The sequence below is a fragment of the Aquarana catesbeiana genome, linkage group LG02 (assembly GCF_042186555.1).
Source record: "Aquarana catesbeiana isolate 2022-GZ linkage group LG02, ASM4218655v1, whole genome shotgun sequence".
NCBI lineage: Eukaryota > Metazoa > Chordata > Amphibia > Anura > Ranidae > Aquarana > Aquarana catesbeiana.
Window position 1 is genome coordinate 156,313,312 of NC_133325.1, and position 9,933 is coordinate 156,323,244.

Below are 9,933 nucleotides of genomic sequence, written 5' to 3' on the forward strand. Positions count from 1 at the left end.
AGGTCTTGTCATGTTCAATTGAGTATGTTGACTTTCTTGTACTGCACTTCTACTGGCCGACTCCCTCTGGTGGCCACAGGATGAAACTATAGCAGGCACAACAGGAATTTCCTCTCTGTTGCTAGGGGTGTTTGCAAACATTTTAACACAGGAATCAGGGCTTACCAGCGAAGAGTTAAGCCCAGCAACAATATCAGCAGCTGGGACAAGAAAAGATCCCATGCCCCAGTTGACCAAATTCCTGGCATGTTACTTGGTGACTTTCTCCTGTTGCTCAGGGAGACGGCACTCTCCCAACATGCAGAATCTCACTGGCATCTCTATGAGGATGGTAGGGCACCTCTTCCCTGTAGCTCCTCATTCCCCTTGGCACATTTTCTCTAGTTGCTAATGGAAACGGTGCTCTCCCAGCTGCACTTTTCTGGCTCTCCCAAACATGTAGACTTCTCTCTCTATGAAGCAGTGTCGCTTTAAACTTGCCACGATCCTCTATAGGCAATATCTTTGTCTTTTAGTCCTCCGACCTGACATCATAGGCGTTGCTATGGGCAACTGCACTCCTTTCAAACTTCTGGTAAGCCTGTTGCTCACTCCTGGTACTCAGAGCAGGCTTCTCAAACACAAATGCAGACCTTTGCTTTGCTAGGTAGCTTTGCACTGGAGCCTGGGACAAAGGGCACTTGAAGACTGCATGTCCCCACTTACTGCACCGCAAACAGTGCACTTGGTTCCATATCTTGTCAGGGCTTCCCACACTGCATCTGCTTTCAAGCTTAGGCCTCTGCACCTTGATAGCTGGCCTACTTGCACCAGCGTCTCCAGGGGCAAACAACACCCCTCTCCCAGGTATGAGCATCCAGCCGCTCTCTCCTTACACAAAGGGTTGGGTTGCTCTCGTCTTTAACTTGGTTCAGTGCTGCCAGGTGCCGCTTGCACCAATCCACTGCAGACTCAGTCTTTGGTGGACTCTCCATACTTGCAGTCACCTGTGCACTCATTGCACCAGTGTTGCTAGGGACAACACCAGCCCTCCTTCTCCTTGGCAAACTCTGTTCAGGCATGTATGGAGCTCATTCAGGTGGTAACAACCCCTCTAGCCACAGAGCTCTATCTATTATCTCAGCCATCCTTGCTTCTTTTAGGAGCTTTGACCGCCCCATACTCACAGTCACTCCAGAATAACTTTGCACAGTTCAGCAACAAATTGGAGCACTGTCTCTTTAAGGCTAGTTACCATGCTCTTGCTGGTTCTCCTCACCTGTACACACAGATTATGCAGTCTCATGCATCAAAAAACAGTTCATATAACAGATGAACTTACTTGATTGTAGGGATCTCAGATTGTGCCCGCATTCTCCACCACGTGTAAAGGAATAGCATCAAATGTAGAGCTTGAAGAACACCGTCACTCGCTGGTTCTTCTTTTTAAGGGCTTTGTTTACCCATTTTTATTAAAAGGAAGTTCAACAAACAATGATAGGTTTCCCACGCAAGGGTTTCAGCATTCCTTTTCATCAACAAAACTACATTTAGCCTAGTTGGCTCTCACTTGCAGCACTGCTGCTCTGGCCTTACACACCAGGGCCTTGTCTGTCTCATACAGACTGTTTCACCTTACTCCTGGTACTCAGACTTCCTATCTGCCGGGGTGGAGCCCAGAACTATGGCCAGGTTACTACTAAAAGCCCAGCACACACCTGACCAATCAGTATGCTGGCTGTTTTCAAACTCAGGACCCAGGACTGGGGATTTCATCCCACCCAGATCTCTCAGAAATCCCCGGGCTTCAGGTCCCAAAGTGAACCTTTCTAATAAAGGAGGAAACTGAAAAGACAGTTTCCTCTTCATGTTACAAGCTCCCTGGAGCCCCTCAACCCGTCTGGTTGAGAATTCTGGGTCACATCCTCCTTCTAGACCCTGGCAGGGCAACGCTCTGCCACAATATATATATATAAACATTGTGATCAATTCTACTGTATTGCCAGCTAAAACACTCTAAAGGTGTTTTCACCTCACCCACTGCTCTCATTAATTATCATCAAATACAGTGTAGTGCAACACTCTTTAAACAAATATAAAGTCCATGCATAAATTATAAAATCAAATCAAATAAAATTGAAATTAATAAACAGTCTAGCACCCTCTGTGTATACAAAAATTCCTCCAATTCTTCTTGTGACAAGTGCTCATCTACCACTAGATGAAATGTCTGCTCACCTCCAACACAATAATAATACGCTCATCAATATCATCTGACTGGTGTTAATCTCTCGAGGCAGTAACCTCCTCACTCCCCTCCTAAACTATGGATATCGGGACCTCCTCTTTCCACTCTTGTAGTTTTCAGCATATGTTAAATGGGACAAAAGGGCAACATCATAGTGCTCTCCATTTAAAAACAATTATTCCCCACAATTGAAAACACTTTAAAGCCAGATCACCACTACACTCGTAACCACGGTGATGGCGTGATGTCACAGACTTGGCTCCTCCCTCCTGAATGCGTTGCGCCCTCCTATTGGGCTTCTTCAGTAGGCGGGGGGCCGAGACATCTGAACCTCCGGCCACATCTACATTCATAGCACCTGACACATTGCAATCCACGATAATAGGAAGTGACGTATTCCTCTTATCTCTCCTCTCCTAATGGAAAACACATCTCGATTTACTGATGGGGACACTCATGTGTAGTGTTTAATACTAACAAAACCCTTTATTTTTTCAGCAGATGGCACTGGGATATCCCTGGGAACTACAGACCAGTTAGCCTAACATCAATAGTATGCAAGCTCTTGGAAGGGATGATAAGGGACTATATACAAGATTTTAGTAATGAAAACAGTATCATTAGCAGTAATCAGCATGGATTCGTGAAAAATCATTTTTGCCAAGCCAATCTATTAACCTTCTATGAAGAGCTGAGCTGCCATCTAGATAAAGGAAGGCCCGTAGACGTGGTGTATCTGAATTTTGCAAAGGCCTTTGATATAGTTCCCCATAAACATATATTGTACAAACTAAGGTCTGTCGGCATGGACCATAGGGTGAGTACATGGATTGAAAACTGGCTACGGGGGCAAGTTCAGAGGGTAGTGATAAATGGGGAGTACTCGGAATGGTCAGGTGTGGAAAGCGGGGTCCCCCAGGGTTCTGTCCTGGGACCAATCCTATTTAATTCATTCATAAATGACCTGGAGGATGGGATAAACAGCTCAATCTCAGTATTTGCGAACAATACTAAGCTAAGCAGGGCAATAATTTCTCCACAGGATGTGGAAACCTTGCAAGAAGATCAGAACAAATGAATGTGGTGGGCAACTACATGCCAAATGAGGTTTACTGTAGAAAAATGTAAAATAATGCATTTGGGTGGCAAAAATATGATTGCAATCTACTCACTAGGGGGTGAACCTCTGGGGGAATCTAGGATGGAAAAAGACCTAGGGATCCTAGTAGATGACACAGCACAGCAAACAGAATTATGGCATGCATTATAAAGGGGATTAACTCCAGAGATAAAAGGATAATTCTCCCACTCTACAAGACTCTGGTCCGGCTGCACCTGCAGTATACTGTCCAGTTCTGGGCACCAGTTCTCAGGAAGGATGTGCTGGAACTGAAAGAGTCAAGAGAAGGGCAACAAAGCTAATAAAGGGACTTAGTTATGAGGAAAGGTTACAAGCACTGAACTAAGAGTTAGACTAAGGACTTATGTTATTTTTATACAATTTTGTCACAAACTATCCACATGCTGTGCACCAGATATTTGCTTTTCTTGTATTTTCCTCTCTCTGATCCCAACCTTGTCAGTTTCGCAGTGTCCTTGTTTTCAACCAGCTATCCAGCCAATCATCAAATGATTGCTTGTTGAAACCTTTGCCACTTTAACTCTTTGCTTCTGACCTCCTCTACGACAAAATCTCACTGCTGTCCTGTCCTAACCTGGCCACTTCTGTCTACAACAGTTCACTCAGTTCACATCCTTGCTGGATGCCATTTCTGCTATACCTACACACAAAATTAGGCCCAGAATGTTACAACCTTGGCAAACTGATGACACCAGACACATAGCCGTGCTCTTGAGTGAGTGTGGCTTAAACTTAATCCCTGCAAGACTTCACCCTATACAAATCTGCCCTCCCAAAATACAGTTCCTGCCGCCATGCTGCCAAACAAACTTACTTTGTCAGTCTTATTAATACCTTGTTATCCAGTCCTCATCAGTTTGTCTCTACCTTTAACACCTCTACCTACTAGCTCACTCCCCAAGAGATTGTCAATCACTTCAAAAACAAGATTGATGCAATTTGTGAGGCTATTCCCACTGTACAATCTGGTTGCCTCTATTTCAATTCAGTCCTCAATGGAAGTTTGTCTATTGGGACTGGTTGAAACTATTGTGCCGACTGTTGCTAAAAGAATGTTGATTGGGCTACTCCTTTTCTATGCCAGGAAAAATATAGCTATGCAGTGGAAGAAACCCTCCTGACCATCTCTGTCTCAGTGGAAACGTAGTAAATGATAGTCTTGTATAGGAGATATTCCTGCGCTACCAAAATGGAGAGAGAGCGTAAAGACTAGGAATGTATGGACAGCTGCATGCACCAAAATTGGGGACAAAACACACCCCAAAAAAACAGAATAAATAGAGAGGGTGCTGCGCTAGCCAGAAAAATGGATAAAATGAAGTACAATAAATAAAATGTCTCTAAAGGGATATTACACTGGAAAAAAGAGGTTGCTGATATCCGAATATCATGCCGCTAATCCCATATCAATATTGGAAAGGTAGAACATATAATAAAAGTGGATGGATAAAGTGTCTGTGCAGAGACTAATGCCGCATACACACGGTCGGACTTTCTAGAAAGCTAGGTTCGACGTACTTGCCGCCAGACTTCCGGCGGACTACCGCCGGACTTTCTGAACGGCCGGACTTGCCTACACACGGTCGGACTTTCCGGAATCCGGTCTTCCCGACGGACTTCCGCCGGACTTTCAGAATGAACGGACTTTCCCACACACGGACAAGTCCATTCATTTTGAACGTGACTTGGGTACGACGGGACTAGAAAAGGAATTCAATCTCGCCACTTTTTTTGGCGAGATTGAAACCTTGCGAGCCCCGTCGCAGGCCCTTAGGTCTGGAATGGAACTTTAAGGGGAACCCCCTACGCCGAAAAACCGGCGTGGGGGTCCCCCCAAAATCCATACCAGACCCCGATCCGAGCACGCAGCCCGGCCGGTCAGGAAAGGGGGTGGGGACGAACGAGCGCCCCCCCCCCCTCCTGAACCGTACCAGGCCGCATGCCCTCAACATGGGGGGGTGCTTTGGGGGAGGGGGCGCCTTGCGGTGCCCCCCCACCACAAAGCACCTTGTCCCCATGTTGATGAGGACAAGGGCCTCTTCCCGACAACCCTGGCCGTTGGTTGTCGGGGTCGGCGGGCGGGGGGCTTATCGGAATCCGGGAGCCCCCTATAATAAGGGGGCCCCCAGATCCCGGCCCCCCCACCCTATGTGAATGAGTATGGGGTACATGGTACCCCTACCCATTCACCTAGGTAAAAAGTGTCAATAATAAAACACAACACAGGTTTTTAAAATAATTTATTAAACAGGGGGGGTCTTCTTCCATCTTCGGGGGTCCCTCTGGTTCATCTTCTCCCGGCGTCCGGTTGGTTCTTCTCCGCTCTCCGGCCTCTTCTCCCGGTGTCCCAGGTCTTCGGCCGGCCCCTCCGCTGTCTTCAGGTAGCTCTATTGCCAGCGGAGGTCCGGACTTCTTGGCTTCTTGGCTTCTTGTGTTCTCTTCTCTTCTCTTCCCCCAGATGTTGACACGACGCTCTCTCCGGCTGGACTGGTCTCTGAGGGCTGCGTTGTGACTTATATAGGCGGAGACCCCGCCCCCATATGATGTCACAGTCCCTGGGCATGCTGGGACTGTGACGTTTTAGGGGGCATGGTCGACCACGCCCCCTAAAACGTCACAGTCCCAGCATGCCCAGGGACTGTGACATCATATGGGGGCGGGGTCTCCGCCTATATAAGTCACAACGCAGCCCTCAGAGACCAGTCCAGCCGGAGAGAGCGTCGTGTCAACATCTGGGGGAAGAGAAGAGAAGAGAACACAAGAAGCCAAGAAGCCAAGAAGTCCGGACCTCCGCTGGCAATAGAGCTACCTGAAGACAGCGGAGGGGCCGACCGAAGACCTGGGACACCGGGAGAAGAGGCCGGAGAGCGGAGAAGAACCAATCGGACGCCGGGAGAAGATGAACCAGAGGGACCCCCGAAGACGGAAGAGGACCCCCCCCCCGGAGCTGTTTAATAAATTATTTTAAAAACCTGTGTTGTGTTTTATTATTGACACTTTTTACCTAGGTGAATGGGTAGGGGTACCATGTACCCCATACTCATTCACATAGGGTGGGGGGGCCGGGATCTGGGGGCCCTCTTATTATAGGGGGCTCCCGGATTCCGATAAGCCCCCCGCCCGCAGACCCCGACAACCAACGGCCAGGGTTGTCGGGAAGAGGCCCTTGTCCTCATCAACATGGGGACAAGGTGCTTTGTGGTGGGGGGGCACCGCAAGGCGCCCTCTCCCCCAAAGCACCCCCCCATGTTGAGGGCATGCGGCCTGGTACGGTTCAGGAGGGGGGGGGGCGCTCGTTCGTCCCCACTCCCTTTCCTGACCGGCTGGGCTGCGTGCTCGGATCGGGGTCTGGTATGGATTTTGGGGGGACCCCCACGCCGGTTTTTCGGCGTAGGGGGTTCTCCTTAAAGTTCCATACCAGACCTAAGGGTCTGGGATGCCCCCCGCGCTCGCCGCAATGGGAAAATTAGTTTTTCCTATTGCAGCGAGCGCGAGATGCAGTAACCTGCTCCTCCGTCGTATCTGGTCCTTCGGACTAGCATACAGACGAACGGGCTTTCCGTCAGGAACTGAGTCCGGCGGAGGTACGACGTAAAGATTTGAAGCAGGCTTCAAATCTAAAGTACGTCGGATTTCCGCCCGAAACGGTCCGTCGGAAGTCCGATGGAGACCACACACGGTCGGATTGTCCGCCGGACTTGGTCCGGCGGCGTCCGTCGGACTTTTGCAGGTGAAAAGTCCGACCGTGTGTACGCGGCATAAGTCTACTAATCAGACACAACAAAATGCACTGGCGTGAGCTATACACAAAACCATATCACCATTTATAAAATATGTGCAATCTGTCAAACAAAATGTGCAAAAAAACGCATAGAAAAGTGCGTGGTGCTGAGGATACTACTATTCTTCAGTGCTAAAAAGAATCACTGTGTAGTAGATCAAAAGGAAATTATAAATATCTGTTGTGCTGAAAAAATCTCTTGTGCTGAAATAGAGGAATATATACTAGCGCTAGTATCTATGCAATAGGTCAGATAATATTGCCGCTAAATGATTATCCAAAAAAATTAATATAACATTCAATAAAATATAAGGACAAAATTAGTGTTCCAATAAACTAAAATACTCACATGCATGTACATACTAATAATTAGGAGAGCATAAGGGTGTGCAAACTGACATATAAAAATAATCAATACAGGCATGCAAAATCGCAAAAAAATGTATAGTGCTGAGTGCTCTTAATAGTGTTCTAAAAACTCAAACAGTGTACTCCTGTTACTGCTGGCCAATATAACACATAAAGGATACCATAACATGCATCTATGCAAAAAAAAAAAAAAAAAGTAAAAAAATTTTAAAAAAATGAAACAAACAATGGTAATGTCCACAGTGCAACAGTGGTGATGTCCTTTAAGGGTGCAATAAACAAATTCACTGTGCTCAGGTGAGGTGTCAGTGGGTGGCAGGCAGGGTTCTTCTTCGTGCAATAACACACTTCAGTAAGCAGTGGCCCCTTACCTAGCGGTGCTAGGTACAACCGCATTAATCAGCTAGCTGGTAGTTGTGGTCTTTACTCAGGGACCTGGGCTGCACGGGTTCTTTCACTACTTCCACGCCTGATGGTGTTCACTAGGTAGCAAACTAGATGGCTGTGGTCTTTAAATGGTGGTCCTGGACCAGCGCGGGTCTTATCTCCACCTCCGTTCCTCACATTGGGGTGTACCAATAATAAAGGACAGGGGGTACCGTATAGTGTAGTAGGTTTAAAAATGTGAATTTATTCAAACAAATACAGGTACTCACATTAAAAGTTACAGATCAGCATAAAACTCCTACGAGCGGCGAGCTCGTTAGCCTCAATCACACTGAAATGCCCATTCCGTCCCTACGCGTGACGTCACCGATCACGTGACTTCATCAGGGGATGAAAGAACAGGCATTTTACTGTCTTAAATAGTCTTCATAGTTGTTTCTAATGGGCGGCCATTTTCTTGTAGCCGCGTCCTCCATTGCATGGGGGATCGTGTGCGTGGCCATATTCTTGGTGGGAAAAAACATATAGGATTTTCAACGGATGGAAGCTTGTTCACTACGCATCTCCTCTGTGCTCCCATCCAGTAAAAACACCGCTCTGACGGCTGCTAGTCTGTCAGTGAGTTATGTTTGGTATATAACCTATAATTGACAGCCCTAGTGATATGGAGCTCATAACTTCTAGGCAGAATATAAAGAGGTGATCCTAAGTACATAAAATATGTATATATATAAGATATATATACATGTATGAAACATAAACCTTTAATACCTAAAAAAAGGTTTAAAAAATATATAAAAATATAGAGAAAAAGTCTATATAAAAAATTGTGTAAATAATTACCGTATATACTCGAGTATAAGTCGTTCCGAGTCAAAACTTATTGACCCGAGTATAAGACGAGGGTGAGAAATGCACAGCTACTGTAAGTGGAAAAGAGGGTCAACAATGCCCATTTGCAGCATCACTGTGCCCATTTGCATGCCTCGCTGTGCCCATTTGCAGCCATAGGTCCCCTGAACTTCAAACTCGGTAGTTAAGGGTTCCTAGATGCCCCCTAGCTGCAGCCATTGCTGACATGACATTGCTGCAGATGGACACAGTTGACCGAATTTGGGGCCACTTAGTGCTAAGAACCCCAAATTTGGTGTGCAAACCCAGTGGAACTAGCACCATAAAATTTCCAAAGCTGGGGTTTCTAGCACCAAGTGGCCCCGAGATACAGGGCCCCAAAAATCAGTTCAGAAAATGTCAAACACTTTTCTGCAGCAGAGAATGACATTTTCTGAACCGGGTTTGGGGCCCCGTATCTCAGGGCCACTTGGTGCTAGGAACCCCAGCTTTGGATATGTTATGGTACCAGTTTCACTGGTTTTGCACACCAAATTTGGGGTTCCTAGCACCAAGTGGCCCTGAGATACGGGCCCCAAAATTGGTTCGGAAAATGAATTTTTTTGCTGCAGAAAAGTGCTTGACTCCAGTATAAGTCCAGGGGGGCACTTTCAGCACAAAAAAATGTGCTGAAAAATTCGACTTATACTCGAGTATATACGGTATATAAAAAATGATATAAAAAATTATCTATAAAACAGTTGGGGACAGAATGGGCCTTTCAGATGGTTTATAAATAAACCCCATGTAGATGTAATATATAAGCTCAACATTCTGTGAAAATAACTGTATAAACAGAGGGAACAAAATGGGGCTGACGTATGGATATAATACACAGCAAAAATTACAGATAAATATAATATAATTGCATATATGAATAAACATTGGTTATATAAAAAAGGGAGGTAAAAAAGAGGAGGTAAAAAAAGGGGGGCTAATTTTGCATAAAAAATTTCTGGGTCTGACTTGTAGGGACCTCACACTGCGTCATCTCTTTACTTAAAATAAGTTGTGTGGTCGAAGGGGGTCAGAACATTCAGGACAAATAAAGTAAAAAGCGGAGAAAATTTTCCAAAAAACTGAAATGCTGACATGTGTATTTCTACACATTTAAAAGTCACTGAGGAAGCAATTTAG

The 9,933-nt window shown here is 46.1% G+C and overlaps 1 long non-coding RNA gene across 1 annotated transcript in view; it reads right to left on the reverse strand.

The window, feature by feature from the left end:
* The window catches only part of LOC141129828 (uncharacterized), a 231,677-nt gene extending 223,413 nt beyond the window's left edge, over positions 1-8,264 (reverse strand). Inside the window, exon 1 of the long non-coding RNA XR_012241878.1 lies at positions 8,175-8,264. This is a non-coding gene — a long non-coding RNA (uncharacterized lncRNA). The remainder of the gene's footprint in view (positions 1-8,174) is intronic.
* Positions 8,265-9,933: the final 1,669 nt, after the last annotated feature.